The sequence below is a fragment of the Eumetopias jubatus genome, unplaced genomic scaffold (assembly GCF_037043125.1).
Source record: "Eumetopias jubatus isolate StellerSeaLion01/CBP00866 unplaced genomic scaffold, mEumJub1_p1.0 scaffold_91, whole genome shotgun sequence".
NCBI lineage: Eukaryota > Metazoa > Chordata > Mammalia > Carnivora > Otariidae > Eumetopias > Eumetopias jubatus.
This window is the reverse complement of record NW_028274897.1, coordinates 233862-255581: the sequence shown is the minus strand read 5'-3', so window position 1 is coordinate 255581 and position 21720 is coordinate 233862. Positions and strand designations below refer to the sequence as shown.

At 42.4% G+C, this 21720-nt stretch overlaps 1 pseudogene; it reads left to right on the top strand.

The window, feature by feature from the left end:
• The first annotated feature begins 18256 nt into the window (after positions 1-18256).
• Positions 18257-18582, top strand: LOC148161693 (P antigen family member 3 pseudogene; annotated as a pseudogene).
• The last annotated feature ends 3138 nt before the right edge of the window (positions 18583-21720 follow it).

The window sequence follows — 21720 nt, the reverse complement described above, 5'->3', positions numbered from 1 at the left end:
TTTGAAATGATATGAATCATGTAGTTCCTGTGGTTATGGGCTAATAAGTCACTTGGTTCCTAAATTTTCTGTGTGCGTTAAAGGCACATGGAAGAACTCTAATCAGTATGCTTTTCAGGAAAGCTGAGAACCCAAAACCTCTTCCCATTGTGTGGTATTTGTAGAGTTCATTATCATCTGTAATTAACAAAGGAATTGTCTTTGCAGAAGAACAGAATGTGGAAGACTAAAAAACTGACGAGGGGCGCCTGGGTGGCTCAGTTGGTTGGGCGACTGCCTTTGGCTCAGGTCATGATCCTGGAGTCCTGGGATCCAGTCCCGCATCGGGCTCCCTGCTCAGCGGGGAGTCTGCTTCTCCCTCTGAACCTCTTCCCTCTTGTGCTGTCTCTCATTCTCTCTCTCTCAAATAAATAAAAATCTTAAAAAAAAAAATAAAAATAAAAAACTGACCAAATATCTATCTGCAAACAGAAACCTTTCATAAGTAGCAATGACATCTTAAATTTACAATACACCTTTTGTTCAGAAACATTCCCAATAATTTGTCTCTCTTAAGTGCATGATTTCTTGCTGGTTGACCACAGAGGGAGAGAGAGAATGAAATCAGTTCTCCTCCAATTTTCCCCACACAGGAAAACAGGGACCCAGAGACAGAAAGAATATGGCCGAGGCCTGAGAAGAAACTGGGACAGGGAGGGTTTGGAGGGGCAAAAGAGTCTCCAGGTCTCCCAAAGGAATCCACATTCTCCTCAGTTTGGTGTTTTTTTCTACTCAACTAATTCCCTGACAGAGAAATGATATAAGAAAAAATGTCTTTCTGGAAGAAATGTGTCCCAAACTTCTGGAAACCCAGATAAATAGCACTTGTTTAGAATTTCTTGCATTTTTAGCAATTCTAAGAATTACTGTTGCAGCACTAATAATAATGCATATTTGATTTCTCCTACGCTTTCTCTCATAGAGTATTATGTTTCTATACAGTTAGTTGTTTTGTGGTTCCTTTGTTTTGAATACTCTCTTGCTGTCCCTATTAAGAATTTAGCTTTGTCTAGCTGTTTCAGGATAGGTAGATGAGAGTTTGCTCTGATTGAACGGAATGCGCCACCGTGTTTCATCGCTATTCATTCTCCTTTGTTCTTTATAATCTGCTATGTTGGTATAAAAGTTAATGTAGATATATATGTGAATGTGATTTATTTCCTTTCAATCTCTTTATTGTGTACAGCAGGGCATAGACTTCTCTCGTCTTGGTTGGATGCACAAATCTGTGTGCAGTGCTTTTTGCCCGTTGCCTAGACGATCACTTGGTTTCTCTGAGGATGTCTGGTTCTTGTAAAGAGTTTGATGTGAAGCAGATTTTGAAAATCAGATGGAGGTGGTTTAGCCATCAAGCATCATCTAATTCTACAGTTGACAGCCAGCAGGGAGAATTTTGGAATCGAGGACAGACTGGAGCAAACGGTGGGAGAAAGTTTTTAGATCCATGTAGCCTACAATTGCCTTTGGCTTCAATCGGTTACCGAAGGTCCAGCCAACTGGATTTTCAGAATTCACCTTCTTGGCCAATGGCATCCACCTCTGAAGTCCCTGCATTTGAGTTTACAGCAGAAGATTTTGGCGGTGCACATTGGCTGGATAGACCAGAAGTGGATGATGGCACTAGTGAAGAAGAAAATGAATCTGATTCCAGTTCATGCAGGTTGATTATTTTCGTAGTGTTAGAAATGGGGTGTGGGGGTATATTCTCTATAGTGTTAATAATTTAGTATTATTATTTATCTATGATATATACCTCTACATACATACACATATATAACATCTGGGTATGCATATATGGTACTTTTGCTAGGGTTTGCTGAAATGTTCTCAATTTTAATTCTGTAAAATTATAAAGACAACAAGTTGCATTCATTTTGAAATATCTTGTGTTCCATATATAGATATGGCTCTGCCTTGAAAATGATATATAGTAGCAATTTTATGCATCATTGCCTTGCAGTTTCCTTCATTCATTTACTTTCTATAGTCATAGCAAAACTATAGAAGACCTGATATTTTACTTTGCAACAGATTATGGAGTCATTTTTACAAGACCAGTGCTCTAACCCCTGAGCTATGGAGCCAACCACCAGAGTCATTTTTAAATTTTAATGAAAATGAAGGGTTTTACATGGAGATGTACATTGTAGTTGTCAGTAATTTTTTTTACACCATTGTAGTTACACTAATATTTTTCTTATGGTTATTTCTCTTTGTCCTGTCTATGTTGCTGCCCTCCAGATGAATACAGGAAATACAGTAGCATGTCTCTTTCTGAGATGACAGCTACTAATTCCTGTTACCTTCACTTCACTGAAAATTGTGCTATTTAGGGAAGTGAAGGACATTCCTTCAGGAGAGTATCAGGGAACACAGAGGGGCTAGATGCGGTCAGCTGCTAAAAGCAGGAAGAGAAGAAGGAGGAGTGAGTTTGAGGACATAACATAAAAAAAAAATTGGTTGATGTCTCAATGACTTTATCCATCTCCCCCCGCTTGGAACCTGGCTGTATCTTTGAAATGAATTTTATCAATCAGTTTAAACTACTATAGCATATTATGTAACAAGTCACAGCATAATAATCTTTCTGGTTCATCTTCATGCAAAAATATTTCTCAATATTTAAAGGCTATTGTTTGTCTAATTTGACTACTGGGTTCTTTTTTAAAAATTTCTCTGCAGGTTTTGATAGCACTTATAATTTGTATGTTGGTTCTTAATTATAGGCATCATAAGAGATGGAGACAAAATGATTTCATAGATTCAAGTATTTCTTACTTGGGGATATTTATTGCTTTCTTCTTTTCTAACCTTCAGAACATGGAATTCTGAACTGTGGTGTGGGAATAGTAATAAATATAGACCAGTCATCTATAATCATTTGTATAATGAAGAGGGGGCCTATCTTTACATAGGTAACTAGTGTATTTAATTAAAAATTTTTTAAATTAGTTTGTGACTTGGCATTAAGTGAATAAGAACTCCAAATAAGTTTAATATGGAGATCAGTTGAGTTAGTATGGTTTCATTGCTTTGCATTTTCTTTGGAAACTTGTTCCCATAAAGAGAGTAATAATGTATACAGTAAAAGGTTCAGGGTTTATCATTTTTATGGAAAACCAAAAAGTAATCATCTTCCCATTTGAAAATCAATGCAATGTATCAAGACTATTATAACAAAACCAGAAAAACAAAACATTCATTCATTTATCACCATAAGTTATAAAAATCTTAACATGTATCCACTACCTGGAGAGATTATACATATGTGAGTATAAAATTTATATAAAAGTTGTAAAGGTTATAAACACATTGGTTGGTTGCTATAATTTACTTCCTTAAAACAAAGGTAATATACATAACAAATGATTATTGAAATCAAGTTAATGTATTCTTTACTCTCCATATCAAAATATCATATTAGTGGGATATTCATTATGAAAGAAAAAGACTGCCTGTTTTTTTTTAAGTGAGAGATTGCTATATACATACTTCAAGAATATAAAATTGACACTTTTATTTAGAGGAGATATAAAAGTAAGAATGATATTTTTAAAAAATCTGAATGTAGTTGTTTTTAAAATGCTAATCAAGAAGCTTAAGTAAATAAGATGGGAGTAAATAGTTTACATCTGCAGTGACCAAACAATTCCTAAAATATTATTTCAAAAATAAAATGTGCTTTTAAAAAGTCCCTGATTTTTAGATACAAAAACACATCAAAGCAACTTAATATTCTCAAAGTTTTGAAATTTCTATCCTAACATCTTATTGCAAAAAATAACCATTCTAGATTTAGAAATGTCATTTGTGTGTATAATACTACTCTGCTTTTTTCTAGATTAAATATATCTGATTCTCACATCTTCCTTCAATCCTTCAGCTCTCAGTCTTTGATCTTTGTCATAAGGATACATTTATTTGCCCCTAGCTTTTTTTTTTTAAGATTTTATTTATTTGACAGAGAGAGACACAGCAAGAAAGGGAACACAAGCAGGAGGAGTGGGAGAAGGAGAAGCAGCCTTCCCGCAGAACAGGGAGCCTGATGCGGGGCTAGATCCCAGGACCCTGGGACCAAACCTGAGCTGAAGGCAGACGCCTAATGACTGAGCCACCCAGGCACCCCTGCCCCTAGCTTTTTGATTAAGCGAGCAGTCTCTTTAGGTGGTGGCCCTTCTACTGTAAACAAATCAAAAGCTGTCACTGTCAATGTCAAAAGAAGCTACACTGACATTCATCAAATTTTTGTATATAACTTGGGCACAAGTGTTTTCCTTTTTCTTACATAATATTTACAAAAAATAAAACAGTAAACATTTGAAAAAAAAAGAATTTAGCTTTGAATTATCACAATAGCAATGAGGAGTGAAATGTAAGCCTAGAGAGTTCAAATGAGTGGCTCACGGCAGTCAGCAATGCCATGGCTGTAGCCCATTACCCTAGTGGTTCTCCACCAGAAGGGGTGCTTCCCTGACAGGGGCCATTTGGAAATGTGGGAAGTACCTGGGGATCTCATAGTGACCAAGGGAGCATCACTGACTTCTGGAGGAGCCAAGTGCACAAACCATCTGCAGTGTTCACAATTTCTCCAGTCCCAGATGCCTCTAGTGACCCACTGAGAAATACCATATAAAGCCCAATGAAGCCACACAGAGACAGTCTGGGGGAACTGAGGCCAGGCTCGAGGGGTATTTCCATAGAGCAGATTTTCATTTAAAAAAAATTATTTAACATCTGTAAGAGACAAGCTACATATATTACATTTTATATTTATATTTAATATACATATTATATTATATATTTATTTGATAAATAAAGTACAAAAAAACTGTCACATTTATCTTCTCTAAATCAAATTTGAATCCCAGCCTCATACCATCGGCCAGGCAGGAATACCCGATTCTGGTCATTATCAGAGCTTCCTCTCACTCTCCAAGACTAGGAAAGGGCCTCAAAGTTAGAAAGAGCAGAATATTCTGGGAACCACTTCACCTTCTGAAATTAGGTGGCTCTAATGTGATGGGTCCTACTTGGCCATAGGAGGCCCAGAGGATGCTGGAAGCCCAGTGTCTAAGAACACCTCTGTGAGTGCACCTTGACCGTCCACACTGAGATCTGGACACCCCAAAGTTTCCGAGGGAGCCAGTCTCACATCCCAACGTCTCACAGAACCTGCTCACCTTCCTAGAGTTGGGATTCCCTCTACTCTTCTCTTTGCCCTTCTCACTTCTGCCCCCCCCCCAGAGTATGAACTTGCCCCTCTCCATCCTCACTTTGTTTAGGACCCATCTAGTATTCTCTCACCAATAAACTCCCAAAAAAGTCCAGGAAAGGGGCTCACTTCCCAGGCAAAGACATACTTTCTTCTGGGAACAACCCTTCTTTCATCTATTCTAAGATGTACGTCTTTTCCCTCCTTATAACATCTCTGATATTATGAGGCATCTCATTAATGATGTTACCTTACCATAGCTTTGGTCAATGGCACTCAAGACATTGGGATCATTTCCTGCATGTCCAAATTTGGTTGTTACTCCAGGTGGCGTGACTGGACACCTACACCTCTTTGACCTTTTAGTCAACAAACCACGGAGGATCGATCACTTAAGGGAGGAATATGCATGTTGCTTCTTACCTGAAAACATTTCACTGCAACATCCTGATAAGATCAAGGAAATGTCAACATCAAAATTTACAGAATGTTCTTTTTTGAAAAAAAAAATTTATTTATGTGAGAGAGAAAGAGAAAGAGAGAGAGAGAGAGAGAGGGAGAGCGAAGAGGGAGAGTGAGAGGGTGAAGCTGACTCCCTGCTGAGCAGAGAACCCGATGTGGGACTCCATCCCAGGACACTGAGATCATGACCTTAGCCAAAGGCAGGTGCTTAAACGACTGAGCCACCCAAGTGCCCTATAGAATTTTCTTAAAAGAAAACCCCAGAGACACTGCTGGGAACTCTCTTCTAGGAAATGCCACATCACCATCACTGAACAGCACAGAGGCTGACGCTGTGTGGAAAAAAAAGACACCGGTGACCACAGACAACTCTGAGTTGAAAAGTGATTCAGAGGCATTACATATTGAATGTGAAGAGGTTTGAGGACTACTCTCAACAATTTTTTGCTCACATTTTCTTTTTTATATGTGCATAAGAGTGATACATGTTGAAATCTATGTCTCAAAGGGACTAGCAAGCTCCTTTCATGAGATTCAAACTAAAATTTTAAGTGATAAGCGTATGTCATGGCTTAATTGGTAGTGTGGTTTTGTTCTCAGTGAGATACAAAATAGCGGTGCATCTTACAACACATAGCATCTTCAATTCCAGGAAATAATAAGGTACAGAGATAAGGAGATATGGAGATAAGGAGAACAAAACACAAATGAAGACTTCAGGAGGTGATCCAGCCACACACTGCCCAGCCAGAACACTGGCCAGCTGACAGAGAGCAGCTAAGCCTGGAAAAACGAGATGTCATGGAAGGAGGAATTTGAACATTTGCCCATGGTCTGCGATTTCCAGATCTGGGCCCTGAGCCCCTGCCTAAACTCCCAGATATTGCCAAAATGAATAGTGAAGAGATACAGTCTTGAGCTCCAGCACCACAAATCCTTGGCAAGGAATGCAGTGGAGGAAGGATTTGTCTACCTAGTGGCCTCAGAGACCCTGACTGGATGTGAAGTGGATTCACTTCATGGCTCTGCTCTGGTTGAGCAGAAGGGGCACAGGACCCACACAGACCTGCTTACACTTCCCAACATGTATGAGTCATGTGTTGTCAATAACCTGCTTACTCCATCCCACTCTAGCTTCCTTTTTTCTCTTTTTCTTCCTCCTTCCCTTCCTGCTTTCATTCTTCCTCAAATACTTACTATACATCAAACACTATCCTAAGCACTTCACAAAATTATCTCATTTACTCCTCAGAACCAACTGTGAAGCAGATACTATTTTCATCATCCTCATTTACAGACTGGAAAATGGAGGCACAGGGTGTAAGCAGCGCACCTGTGTTAACAGAGCCAGTAAGAGGATGGGCAAGGATTCAGACCCAGGCAGCCTGGCCCCAGAGTCTGTGTACCCCCCTCCTATGCTCTGCTACACAGTCACTATTGTCAGCCAAAAATAATAACCATCTCTGGGTCTTGTGATGCTCATATAATACAAGTCAAGTCCCTGGCAAATCAAAGGCTGTAAGAAATGACAGTCATCAACTTCATTCTCCACGTTGCCAGTCTTTTAATTCACAAAGAGAATAATAATACATTCTATTTGCATTGTTTTACAAGTTTGGAACAAGGCTTCACCTAAATTACTCTCCTTGGTTCTTAGAACAGTCCTATGATCCACTGTTTTTCTTTTCTTTTTTTCTTTCTAAGATTTTATTTATTTGTCAGAGAGAGACTGAGAGAGCATAAGCAGGGGGAACAGTAGCAGAGGGAGAAGGAGGCTCCCTGCTGAGCCAGGAGCCCAATGTGGGGCTCAATTCCAGGACCCTGGGATCATGACCTGAACCGAAGGGAGACACTTAACCGCCTGAGCCACCCAGCTGTCCCAATCCACTGTTTTTCATCTAATAATGTTAGCATACAGTACTTTTTATGTCCCAGGCATTTTTCTGCATGCCTTATGTATGCATTAATCCTAAACTCTCTCAGTCCTATAGCTCAGTGAGGTATTATTATCTTCACATTACTGGCCCAGAGAGGTTAAATAATGTGCCCAAGGTCACACAGCTAGGAAGTAGTGGTGGTACTGGGGTGAAACTCAGAGAGTTTGGTTTCAGACTCTGACTCTGAACCTCTCCCCGGGGGGTCCATGTAGGAGGCAATTCCGGTGCCTAAACCCTGTGCTGAGTAACAGTAAGTGACAGAGCCAAAACTCAAACCCAGACCAGTCTGCTACCAGTGTCCCTAGTAGGTGATTTCTCTGACTCTGGTGTCTTGTACATCCAAGTGGCCTAATGGAAATGGCCTTGAGTTGGGGGTGAGAAGACACAGGCTCTACTTCTGTCAACAGCTGGGTGACCTTGAACAAATCACTTTGCCTTCAACCTTCACCTAAAAATTAGGGAACCATGCTCACTTGATTTTTAATATCCTCTAATTCTAAGCAACTATTTTCCAGGAAGAACTGCATTCTGTTTGAAGGAAAGAAATGCACCACGTTGCTTATGGCTTAATGTCAACCTCACCTCCACCCCGAGGAAAACTGGAAAATGCTTCTTTTTACCTGATAAAATCCTACATGTGCTATGAAGTACAGCTCAAATGCACAGCAGCCAGAAACACAGCCACTTCTCTGGAGGCCTCTCAAGCTTCTAGTCCGTTTCCCTCACCCTGACAGGTAAGAACTGTTCACAGGCTACTCTGTGCTCCTGCAATACTGAGTTTCTGCATCTATAATAGCAATTCCTATATTCACTGACATCAGCGGTGGGCGTGTGCATGTGTGTTTGTGTCCCAGTAGCTTCTTAAGGGCACAGAGTATACTCCACTAATTTTCATGTGTTTGGAAATTTATGTTACGTGGACCATATATGTGAATACCAATATTTGACCATTTTTGACCTATGTGAATGGCAACTTAATATGGTACAACCTAATAGATGCTCATTAAATATAAGCATATTTACTATTGCGCAACAGACGCATTCCTGAAAAGCCTCATGTTCTACAAGAGGGGTCAGTAAGCTTCTTCTATAAGGGGGCCACATAGTAAATACTTTAGACTTTATGTGCTATACAGTCTCTGTCCCAAGTATTCCACTTTGCCATTGTTGTATCAAAGCCATAAACAATCTGTCAATGAAGGAGTATGGTTGTGTTCCAGTAAAACCCCATTTAAAAAAAACTGGCTGGATTTGCAATGACGTGGATGGAACTGCAGGGTGTTATGCTGAGTGAAATAAGTCAATTGGAGAAAGACATGTATCATATGACCTCACTGATATGAGGAATTCTTCAACTCAGGAAGCGAACTGAGTGTTGCTGGAGTGGTGGGGGGTGGGAGGGATGGGGTGGCTGGGTGATAGGCATTGGGGAGCGTATGTGCTATGGCGAGTGCTGTGAATTGTGCAAGACTGCTGAATCACAGATCTGTACTTCTGAAACAAATAGTGCAATACATGTTAAGAAAAAAAAGAAGAAGAAGAAGATAGCAGGAGGGGAAGAAAGAAGGGGGAGAAATCGGAGGGGGAGACGAACCATGAGAGACGATGGACTCTGAAAAACAAACTGAGGGTTCTAGAGGGGAGGGGGGTGGGGGGATGGGTTAGCCTGGGGATGGGTATTAAAGAGGGCACGTTCTGCGTGGAGCACTGGGTGTTATGCACAAACAATGAAACATGGAACACTACATTCAAAACTAATGGTGTAATGTATGGTGATTAAAATAACAATAAAAAATTTTTAAAAAAACATAAAAAATGGCTGGACTCATGAAGAAACAGAAAATCTTCACAGCCCTATAACAAGTAAAGAAATGGAATTAGTAATTAAAAAAATGTTTTCAAAATGACCCACCAACAGGGTGCCTGGGTGGCTGTCGGTTGAGCATCTGCTTTCGGCTTAGGTCATGATCCCAGAGTCCTGGGATTGAGCCCCGCATCGGGCTCCTTGCTCAGCGGGGAGCCTGCTTCTCCCTCTGCTTGTGCTCTCTGTCTACCTCTCTCTCTCTCTGACAAATAAATCTTTTTAAAAAACCAAACAAACAAAAAACAAAATAAAACAAAACCAAAACTTCCCACCAAGGAAAGGTCAGGACCAGAAAGCTACACTGGTGAATTCCACCAAACATTTAAAGAACAATGAATACCATTTATTTCTTCACAACACTTCCAGAAAATAAAGGAGTAATGAACACTTGTTAACTCCTTCTATGAGGCCCATATCACTCGATACAAAAAACAAGCAAGGATATTACAGGAAACAAAATCTACAGACCATTATCTCTTCAGAAGACAGATGCAGAAATCCTCAAAAATTACTATCAAATTGAATACAGCAGTATATTAAAAGGATTATATACCATGAACAAGTAGCCTCTATGCTAGGGATGCAAGGCTGGTTTAATATCTGGAAATCAAGTATTAGAATACACCACAGAAACAGAAAAATGTGCAAAAAACATATGATCAACTGAAGAGACACAGAAAACCATTTGACAGAATTCAACATCCTTATCTGATGAGTTTTAAAAACTAGGAAGGGTTCAAACTGATAAAGGTCATTCACAAAAAAAAAAAATCAGCACTAAGGTCCCACTTAAAAGTGAAAGACTGAATCTCTTCCGCCAAAGTTCAGGAACAAGACAAGGAGGTTCACTCTTACCCCTTCTATTCAGCATGGCACTGGAGGCTCCAGCCAAGGAAATTAGGCAGGAAATGTAAAATAAAAGGTGTCAACATTGGAAAGGAAGAAGTAAAATTATGTCCATTTGCAGATGACATGATCTTGCATATAAAAAATCTTGTGTATAAGAAATTCAGGGGGCGCCTGGGTGGCTCAGTCGTTAAGTGTCTGCCTTCGGCTCAGGTCATGATGCCAGGGTCCTGGGATCGAGCCCCGCATCGGGCTCCCTGCTCCACTGGAAGCCTGCTTTTCCCTCTCCCGCTCCCCCTGCTTGTGTTCCCTCTCTTGCTGTGTCTCTCTCTGTCAAATAAATAAAATCTTAAAAAAAAAAAAAAAAGAAATTCAGAAGGGGTGCCTGGGTGGCTCAGTTGTTAAGTGTCTGCCTTTGGCTTAGGTCAAGGTCCCAGGGTCCTGGGATCGAACCCTGCATCGGGCTCCCTGCTCTGCAGGAAGCCTGCTTCTCCCTCCCCCACTCCTCCTGCTTGTGTTCCCTCTCTCGCTGTGTCTCTCTCTGTCAAATAAATAAATAAAATCTTTAAAAAAAAAAGGAAAAGAAATTCAGGAAAGGAACCACTAAAAAATCTTTCTTGTATATAAGAAATCACTAAAAAACTATTAGCATGAATAGATGAGTTCAGCAAGGTTGCAGGATATGAGATTCATACACAAAAATTGATTCTATTTCAACATTCTAGCAAACAATCCAAAAATGAAATGCAGAAAACTATTCCATATACTATAGCATCAATATATTACTTAGGAATACACTTAACAAAGGAAGTACAAACTATAAACCATTGTTGAAAGAAATGAAAGAAGAACTAAATAAGCAGAAAGATATCCCAGGTTCCTGGATCCAAAGACCTAATATTGTTCAAAAGGCAACACATTTCCAACTGATCTACTGATCCCAATCAGTTCAATCCTTATCAGACATTGTGGAATGCCAAAAGGTAGGTAAGTGGAGATGAAGGAAAGAGAAGGAAAGTCCTGGCTGGACTGAAAAAGAAGCTACTTTCATAATCACACAGAGCAAAAGACAATAAGCGATTTAAGAACTGCAAATTAATATTCATAATCATTACATATAATCCATTGTTACCTGAACAATAAACTGTGTACAATTTTCATTCCAAGATCTGGACTCATTCATCTCAACTAAACTTTTTGTCATATTCAAAAATTCAGAGTTAACTTTCAGGGGACATGATCTGAAGTAGCTGTCAGAACTGAGTGGACCCTCCTTGATATTATACTCACTATTTCTTGCTAACCAGGCAAGACAGACCTCTTTTTTTTCATAGTGCTGGCCTCTATCTTTAGTTCGTTTCTATCCAGGAATGTTGAACAGTTCTTAAATAGGGGCAGTCACATCTGTAACAAGTATCTCACCATCTATGTGATTCTCTTGGTGCCAGAGATGTTATCTGGCTGGAAGGAACTATGTATTTCATCTCATTCATTCAGCTTGTACTGAGTGCTTGCCATGATGCCACACACAGGGCTAGGTGCTAGGAGATGGCAGAGACCCAACTCTTGCTCCAGCCCTGGAACTTGTAAATGGCTTATTATCTCATATCATCTAATTCAGTGGTTCTCAACCAGGGGTGATTTTATGGCCAAAGGATATCTGGCAATGTCTAGGGACACTGTTTGTCACACTTAGGGAAATACTATTGGCATCTACTGAGTAGAGGCCAGGGATGCTTCTAGACATTCCACAATGCAAAGAATAGCTTCCACAACAAAGAATAATCCAGCCCATGATGTCAACAGTATACCTATTGGGACACTTGATCTAACTTCATCTCCCCATTTTTCAGAAGAAACTGGGGCCTATGGAAATGATACACCCAAGATCATCAGTTCTTCAGCAGAGTTTAGATGTCCTGGTTCCATTCTGCAGGCAACAGATTTTCAGTTTCCCTTTTTTGAAATCAAATTGAGGACTAATTTTTCCATGTTCTCCTCTTCCTAAAAGCAATGAGTATGCAGTGGCATCCTGGGGGAAAGCTGCTTTAGACAGCAAAGGAAAAACATTCACCTTTAATCTGCATGCTTCACTGCAAGAGATGGGCTCTAATTGAATCCTTAAAATAGTCCATTTTACAGATGAGGAAACTGAGGCATAGAGAAGTTAAATAACTTGCCTGAGGAAACAGGAGCCCGGGTGGACTCAGGGTTATAACCTAAGGCTATGTGACTCAAAGCCTGTCTCTGAAAACCGAGACTACCCTGCCTGTACATTCTCCCACCTTATAGGCGCTGCCTTCATCAACAAAGTTGGAGTGGTTTGTGTCCAGCAGTATAGGACCCACCGGGCAAGCTGTCTCTCAACGGGCCCCACTGGATTCGTTCATTCCTTGTGCCTCACAAACCCAAGAACTGATGACCCTACAGTCAGTGGTGTTCACAGAGACTGAGGCATGCTGGTAAAACTCACAAGAGATGGGCACATACACCAGAATGAACTCTCAGTAAGTGTGTCCACTTACAATGATTATTTGAAATGCCAAGAATACCAGAATGCCTCTGCTGGCATGAACAGCACATTTGTCCCTGGTCTGGAGCCAAATGACTATCATGGGTCCATTAGACAGATATTTGTGGAACATCTGCACAGGGGTGAGCAAAAGCAGGGATAGGAAAAAGGTGGTTAGGTGAGCACGTCATCACCCAAACTATGCTGAGCTTCTTTGGGTTGTAGGTGACAGAAGACCACTTGTATTTGTTTAAGTAGAAAGGAGAGTGTATATACTAAAGAAATACGGGGGTGTCTCATAATAGCCCGGACAAGAATTAAACTGTGGTCTCGAGAGGGATAGAAGTTAAGAACAAGGAAAACAGAAACCATGAGATCCTTTCTCTTAAATATATTATATATATATACTATGTAACTTTTATTTGTTATATATATAAATTACATATATATTTTCACATATCTATTTCTCCTAATTCCTCTCTCTCCTCCCATGGTCTGTCATATTACCTTTTCTCTATGCATCTGCTTCATTCTTTTCTTGTATAAGTCTTCACAGAGACTGAATCTGAGTGAATTAAACAGAAAAAGCATTTATTGAAAGGATAGTAGGAAGCCCAAAGAACAACAACAACAAAACAATAAAACCACAAACCAGGGATAAGGAGAGGCTAGCCAGGCAGACACGGCCAACCTCACACTACAGACAGAGCCTGGTAAGGATGCTACTGCTGCCACTCCTGCAAACCCACCATCTCAGCTTGTCCACTCTCCCCACCTGCTGGCACTGGGCGCCACATACTGCTGCCGCGCTGCTCCCAGAACACACGCTCTACCTCACCTGTAGCAAGCTTGTGAGCTTTCCTTACAGAAATTTACAATTGCATTATATATATATATACACACATACTCACATGCACATATATATATACTCTATACACATACAGACAGATAAATAGATACACATACACCAAGTAGAGAGAACAGTATGAGGAACTCCCATCACTAACTTAAGTAATTCTCAACTCATGGCCCATCTCCACATGCCCCATAAAATTCTGAAGCAAATATCTCCATCCTATCATTTTATCCACAGCGACTTCAACACGTATCTCCACGACAGGGTTTCACAACCTTGGCATTACTGACATCTTGGGCCACGTCCTTCTTTGCTGAGGGGGCTGTCCTGAACATACTACAATGCTTAGCAGCATCCCTGGTCTCCCCACACTCCATGCGGGTAGCCTTCCTCACTCCTACTTATGACCCCAAATACGTCCTAGACATTGCAAATGTCTCCTAGGGAACAAAACTGCCCCTGATGGACACACACACACACACACACACACACACACACACACACGTATATACCCACAAAACTATCATCACACTTTAAACATTTAAAAATAATTTCATAATATCATGACATGTCAAGTCAGAGTTCAAATTCATATGATTGTCTCATAAATATTTTCACTCTATGTATTTGTTCAATACTGAATGAAAATAAGACCCATACCTTCCAACTGGTTAACAGGTCTCACAAGCCTCTTTTAATTACAGGCCTCACTTTCATTCTTCTCTTTTTACCCCTTGCAATTTATTTCCCTAAGACATCAGGTCCCGTAAGTGTGCCTGGGTGGCTCAGTTTGGTTAAGCGTCTGACTCTTAATTTTGGCTCAGGTCATGACCTCAGGGTCCTGGGATCCAGGCTCTTGTTGGGCTCCCTGCTCAGCGGGGAGCCTGCTTCTCCTGCTCCCTCTGCTGTTCCCTGCACTTGTGCTCTCTGGCTCCCTCTCTGTTAAATAAATAAATAAAATCTGGGGAAACAAAACAAAACAAAAAACAATCCAAACTTTCTCACAAGATTTAAGGGTTTAACACATTACAGCGAAGATGCAGATCACTATATCACACAACTTGAAGGACAGAGCCCTGCTAAATGTCTTCAAACATTCATTTATGGATTCTCCCAATCTCGCTGCATGTTTTTTCAGATGACAGAAAGCCCAGTGCAAAAAAAAGCTTTGATGAAATGCATCCAGTTGGCAAACATGCCTGGTCCTTATACCTGGGGCCTATCCCAGAAGATTCTCAGTCTAGAGTAGGACGTAAGCATCTGTGTTTTCTTTTCTATTTTATTTTTTTGAGGAATTCAAGACACAGTTTAATGTATAGTTAACTGCAAATAATTTTTAATATAATTTTATTATATTATATCAGTCACCATACAGCATCTGTGTTTTCTTTAAAAAGCCTCAGGTCATGATACTGGAGTCCAGGGTATGAGCCCTGCATCAGGCTCCCCTCTCAGCAGGGAGTTGGTTTCTCCCTCTGGCCCTTCCCCCAGCCCCCCTGAGCTCCTGTTCTCTCTCTCACTCTCTCCCTCAAACAAACAAACAAATATCTTTTTATTTTATTTTATTTTTAAAGATTTTATTTATTTATTTGACAGAGAGAGACACAGTGAGAGCAGGAACACAAGCAAGGGGAGTGGTAGAGGGAGAAGCAGGCCTCCCACGGAGCGGGGAGCCTGATGCGGGGCTCGATCCCAGGACCCTGGGATCATGACCTGAGCCGAAGGCAGACACTTAACCCACTGAGTCACCCAGGCGCCCCAAACAAATATCTTTTTAAAAAAGCTCCTCAAGCTTTGCTGATTTCCACTTTGGCTGGCTCCTGCCGCCTTAGTCTCTGCAATTCCAAACCCAAACTTCCCCTATGTTGTTTACATGTCTGCAGATACAGGGGGCCATTGGAAACTGAGACAGAGAAGAACAGAGAAATTATAAAAACTATCCAATAGAGACTCAAGAAAACGCAAGCTCTATTTATACTACTTCTCTGTCCTTATTCTGTGTATGAATTACTCTATAGTCAATTTACTTTTAAGTAAGCAAGTTTGCACAAAATGTTACCAACAAATATTAAATAAACCAAATCACCAACAAATTTTAAATACACCTAATTATGATACGGTACTGAAACGTATTTATTTCCATCTGATCATTTAAATGGCACTTCAGATTCTCTTGGCAAATGGCAGTCGATAATGAGAAAAATTATTTCTAATACAACAGTGTTACACATGTGGTCAGCAGCACCTGAAAACTGGAGAAGGAATGAAGAGTGGGATTATTATCATCCCCAATTCTCAATCAGGAAACTGAGATGCAGAATGGTTTAGGAACACAGCTCATAAGGGGCAGAGCTACGATCAGCTTGGCTCTGGACTCCATGCTTTAAATCACTATGCTTAGTCTCCAGGAACCTGTAAAAAGTGCAAGTCTTAACCCCAAACCTTGGCTTTCCCCACCCTCCCGTCCCTAGGTGGCCCTAGCTTCCAGGGGCATTCTCTCAATTCCTTTACCAGTTCACACTCCTTCCCTGCTCTAAGTGAACACCCTCCCACATCCCCGTTTTGTTCTTAGCCTTCTGTTCTCAGGTTAACCCTACTGCCTAAATTACAAACTCCAGTGCTCCCTGCATTTCTCAGCACTCAAAGCAAAACTGTAATTATGTATTTCATGGGTAATTATCTGCTTCCAGTCTTTTCCAACCAGGTGGTGATATGTCAGACACCGTATCTGTCCTATTTATGTGTTCCCAATTGCTGAATACCCACCACCCACCCAAAAGGAAAGGTCTACCACAAAGTACACTCTCAACAATTTCTGTTGAATGAACGAATGAATGAAGTACACTCCAGCCTTGGTCTTTCCGATATGGGACACGTATCTGTGCTTACAACGCTGTCCCCACCATAGCCCTAGAATGTAGACTCCTGTGGCAAACACGCAAGAGCTCTGGAAAGTACTGGCTCTGCACACCAGTACTACGTGGTCCTGAGCAGGCCATCCACCCCCCCTCAAACACACCTTGACTGACCTGATCTCAGGTGCACAATGGGGACCCTGACATCCCCAATGGAATGTAACCTATTCAAAGGGAGAACCTGAACTCCTCCTCCCCTATCGACACTAGACTTACTTGCTTCTCCTTGGTCTTCCATAAAGACTTTAGCCCCAAGGAGGCCAAGACCCCGTCTGCCTGGTTCAGGCCAGATTCCCAGTCACGCTGTCCCCAGGCCTGGTGTACAGCCCAAGTGAGATAATTATCGCCTCCATGAATGAAGCCCCGCCCTGCGCACTTCACAGGTGCCAAACGAGGGTCACATGAGGTAACGACTAACTTTTGGCGAACAAGCGTGTTCCGGAGACACAGGCCCACCTCCCACCCAGGCCCCAGCCCCCCAGGGACGCTGGCCCCTGACCCCGCGACCCACAGGCACCTCTGCATAGAGAAGCATCTTCGCAAGTGCCGGGCACTCCCTCGTCGTCTATGTCTGTGGAGGAGGAAGAGGAGGAGCTGAAAGAGGGCATCCTCAGGCTGGTGAGCTGTTCGCTGTTCTTGGTGAGCGCAGTACACTGGTAGAGATACCAGTACTTGGTGTACCGCGCTCACCAAGAACAGCGAAACAGGGTACACAAGAGCCGGGGGAACGAGCCAGCCTCCGAGAAGGAAGGACGGCTTGGTTCCACTGCGCTCAGCTGGCGCCGCTCAGAGACGTCGCCCACGTCAGCTGCCCTAACAACTTTCCCTTCTCATTGGTGCCTCTGCCCAGACGCTCACTGGAAAATTTCGCTGTCTCCTGGCACCGCGGTGGGGTCACTAGATAAAAAATGTAGCCCAGAAAGAGCGAAGATGTCTATCGACAGATGAATGGATAAAGATGTGGTATATATACACAATGGAATAATCTGCAGCCATCAAAATGAATGAGATCTTGCCATTTGCAACGACGTGGGTGGAACTGCAGGGTGTTATGCTGAGTGAAATAAGTCAATCAGAGAAAGACATGTATCATATGACCTCACTGATATGAGGAATTCTTCATCTCAGGAAACAAACTGAGGGTTGCTGGAGTGGTGGGGGTGGTGGGAGGGATGGTGTGGCTGGGTGATAGACACTGGGGAGGGTATGTGCTGTGGTAAGCGCTGTGAATTGTGCAAGACTGTTGAATCACAGATCTGTACCTCTGAAGCAAATAATGCAATATATGTTAAGAAAAAAAAGAAGAAGATAGCAGGAAGGGAAGAATGAAGGGGGAGAAATTGGAGGGGGAGATGAACCACGAGAGATGATGGACTCTGAAAAACAAACTGAGGGTTCTAGAGGGGAGGGGGGTGTGGGGATGGGTTAGCCTGTTGATGGGTATTAAAGAGGGCACGTTCTGCGCGTAGCACTGGGTATTATGCACAAACAATGAATCATGGAACACTACATCAAAAACTAACGATGTGCTGTGAGCCGAGCTGAGATCCACTGAGGCGGGGTGTTCTCTCTGCCGTGAGCTTTCTCGCTAGCTGAATTCAACTGGGTGAACTATGAGTGCCCGAGTCAGATCCAGATCCAGATCCAAACAAAGAAAAGATGATCCAGGGTCTAACCAGCAGGAGCAGCAAACCAGCGATGAGCAACCGAAACAAAAGGAGGCACCACCTGAGAGTCAGGATATTCTACCTGATCAAGGGAAGGAAGTTGAAGGAGGACCTGTGGCTCAAGGATGGGACCTGGAAGCTGATCTCCAGGAGCTGCCTCAGGCAAAGGCTGGGGGTATAACTGAAGATGACCCTGATTCAAGGGGCCAAGTCTACCCTTCTTAGAGCCCATTAAAATGCCAGAAGCAGGTGAAGGACTACTCCAGATTTAAACAAGGACAAGCTGAAACATGCAGACTACTCTTATGTGGGGTACTTCACTGTTGTAGTTCTCTCAATAAAGTTTTACAGATGTTCCACCAAAAAAAAAACTAATGATGTAATGTACGGTGATTAACATAACAATAAAAAAATTTAAAGAAAAAATGTAGCCCTGCCCACTATACCCGGAAGGCTGCGGGTGGGGGGGTCGTGGCTGAAGTAAACTGAATGGACTCAAAGGCACACCGCAATGCATTCGGGGAATTGTAGTCATGGGTGCGCGGGGAGTGCACCGGGTTTCTTCTTGGGAAGATGCTTCTCTATGCAGAGGTGCCTGTGGTCAGAATATTTTCCAACGGTCATTCAAGGAGACGAAGAGCTACAAGATCTTCAGCATCAGGGTGAAGCGCAGAGAATCCAGCTGGAGGAAACAACTGTTAGTGTTAACAGTTACTCGGGGCTCAGTCTCAACCACTGAGCAAATGTTCATGGAGCACTGACTCTGCGCCAGGAGTTGTGCTAAGTAAGGGCTTTGCGCACATAATCGCCTTTCAAATGTGGAGGAAGGAATGTGCAGAAAACGGGTACAATGCAAAACTGTGTAGTAGTGAAAGCCAACTAGAGCTGCCAGTTACAAGCATCAATGGCTTAAGTTAAGAAACATACTATTCAGTGAAAGAAGGGAATAGAACATTTTTATAAAGTTCAAACCAAGCAAAACGAATGTTTAGAGAAAGGCACATATATGATAAAATACTATACATTAGAGAAAAGGAATGGAGGGGGGGAAACAAGAAGCACCACATTGTGATCTTTAGGGAATGGGGAGGGTAAGGATTGCAGAGGCACCTCAAGCATTTCTCAAGTTGGGGTGGTTCACATGTGTTTCATTATTATGCATATTTAAGATGCTCCTTATACATATATTTTGTACTGCACTTCTTAGAAAACATTTTCTAGAAAAATAAAGAAGTGTATTTTTATGTTCCATTTCTCTGCCTGGAGCACTGAATGGATCTACTCAAACGTTAAGAAGCTTGGATCACACACAAGCACAATAACAATAAAAAGCCAGTGTACATATCTTAGAGCAAGATCAGATATCAAAAGCATACTTAGTATTGTATGGAGGGACAAGAGCTCATTGACAGCCAAAGTAGAAATGACAGTGGGGAAGGCTGAGGTGAGGGAGGCTTGCCAGCGGGAGTGGTGAGATCAAATACAACACTTTCGTTGAGTGGTCCTCTGCCAAGAGGGTAATGCAAACCACTGAATTAGCACAGTCTAATTAGCACTGTCCAGCTTGACAGTGGACACATCCCATGGGTGTTAGTCAGTAATAAGTGTCAAGGGCTAGTAGTATAAGGTGTCAACCCTCTAGGTGTGGATTGTGAGGCTGAGGGTAACTGGAAGAAGGTGGAGGCAGATATACTGATCCACCTCTGTCATTTTCTAAGTGAAGGACACCTCTGTTCTTTGCTGAGCTTTGATTCAGAAGTGACAATCGCAACCTGGGAGGGAACTGGCAAACCCTGGCCACCTTGTGTGTTAGCTCATATTCTGTTAGTTCAAATGGAGGTCGCCATCCGTTTCCAAACTAATGTCCCATCCTTGCCAACAAGGTGAGAATGGATGTGAATTGACTGCATCTAGGAGGGAGATGCCATCAGTGTGACCTCCATCTGGCCTGGATCGGCCTCCAAGGCTCCCCCCCTGAGTTCCACAACCACACGACTTGCTGACTGGTGTGCTTGAGTTCCACTGACTGGGTGTTGGGTCAGTACTTGGGGCAGACAGACAGATCCTGGTGGGGAGAGCGCACCCCACACACCGTCCTGGGAATGACCCTCTGTGTTGTGGGTGGAAAGGAAGGAGGTCACGACCCCAGGGAGATGTAAAAATGGCTCCCTGGCTGCCTCCTGAGTCACTGTGGTTCAGGCAACAGGAGTGGCCTTGCCCGACTCTCAAGCTGCCGCTCCTCTCCCTGTTACGGTGTGTCCTCCGGAGCCCTCAGGGTTTTCAGGCTCACATCCATGGCAGACCAGGGCTTAGGAGCTGATGAGAAACACAAAAGAGGAGGGAGGGCCGTTTGGTGCTCCACTTCTCTCCCAGTACAAAACCCCTCCTCTACACACTTGCTTTCTCTTAGTGTTGTTGCTTCCGGCACGTCCAGGGACTCATCTCGGGATCCAGGCACTTGAGGCTCCCACTCCGGCCATGGACAAAATGATCTTCCTGGCAGAAAAAAAAAAAAAAAAAACAGAAAGACAAGCAGGGTAAAAAGTCCCTCCTCCACCCCACAAGTATATCCAGGAACAAACAAATCGAAAAAAAAGGAGGAATGGAAGAAAGGAAACTGGATACAAGAGGAGGAACCCTCCCCCCCCCAAATTAGTTGACCATAGGTTCACAATTTGACCCAACTGGAAAACCAAGAGTTACTTAAATAATTTATATAACAAAAGATAAAAGGAGGCTGATTGGCTTTTGTGCCTCTACAACATAGGTTCTGAATTAACTTTAATGTCAGCTAAGATGCACCAGGTGGCTAACCTTCAGAAACTTAATACGAGGGCTCAAATTATGGTTATACCTAGTAAAATAACCATATTTTCTAGCTTCTGTATTTAATGCTTTGATATCTCAGGCCTTGCTCACTTTGGAGGGACTGTCCCTGGCAGGCTTGGTCAACAGCTTGCCTGTGAGCACACCTTTCACATGTAAACCAACTGATACAGAACCTTTACCCCCAAGCACCTCCTCTAAGAAGCTCTTACACTCAGGCCACTATCCCCTGCTCTGATTGCCTGAGGGACAGGGACAGACTACTCCAGATACCACTATGGCCTGGAGCCCACTGAAATTATTCAAACTAGCCAGTCTTAAGCCTGCTTACCCTGCCTCACCTGTCCCTTCCCATGGAAACCACAAGAAAGGGTCTTGCCCACATTTTCCCTTCATTCCCCCTTTCTGCTGACCAACCCGGGTGCTTCCCTGGGTGGCCCTCCATGGCTCTCAGGACCTCCTTTCTTGGGATCTGTGAGTCTACAAAACTTCTTCCATTGCGACAGTTATTTCTATATTTTCTTGGTCCCCTTCAAACATCTGAGACCCCTAGGGGTGCCTGGGTGGCTCAGTTGGTTAAGCTT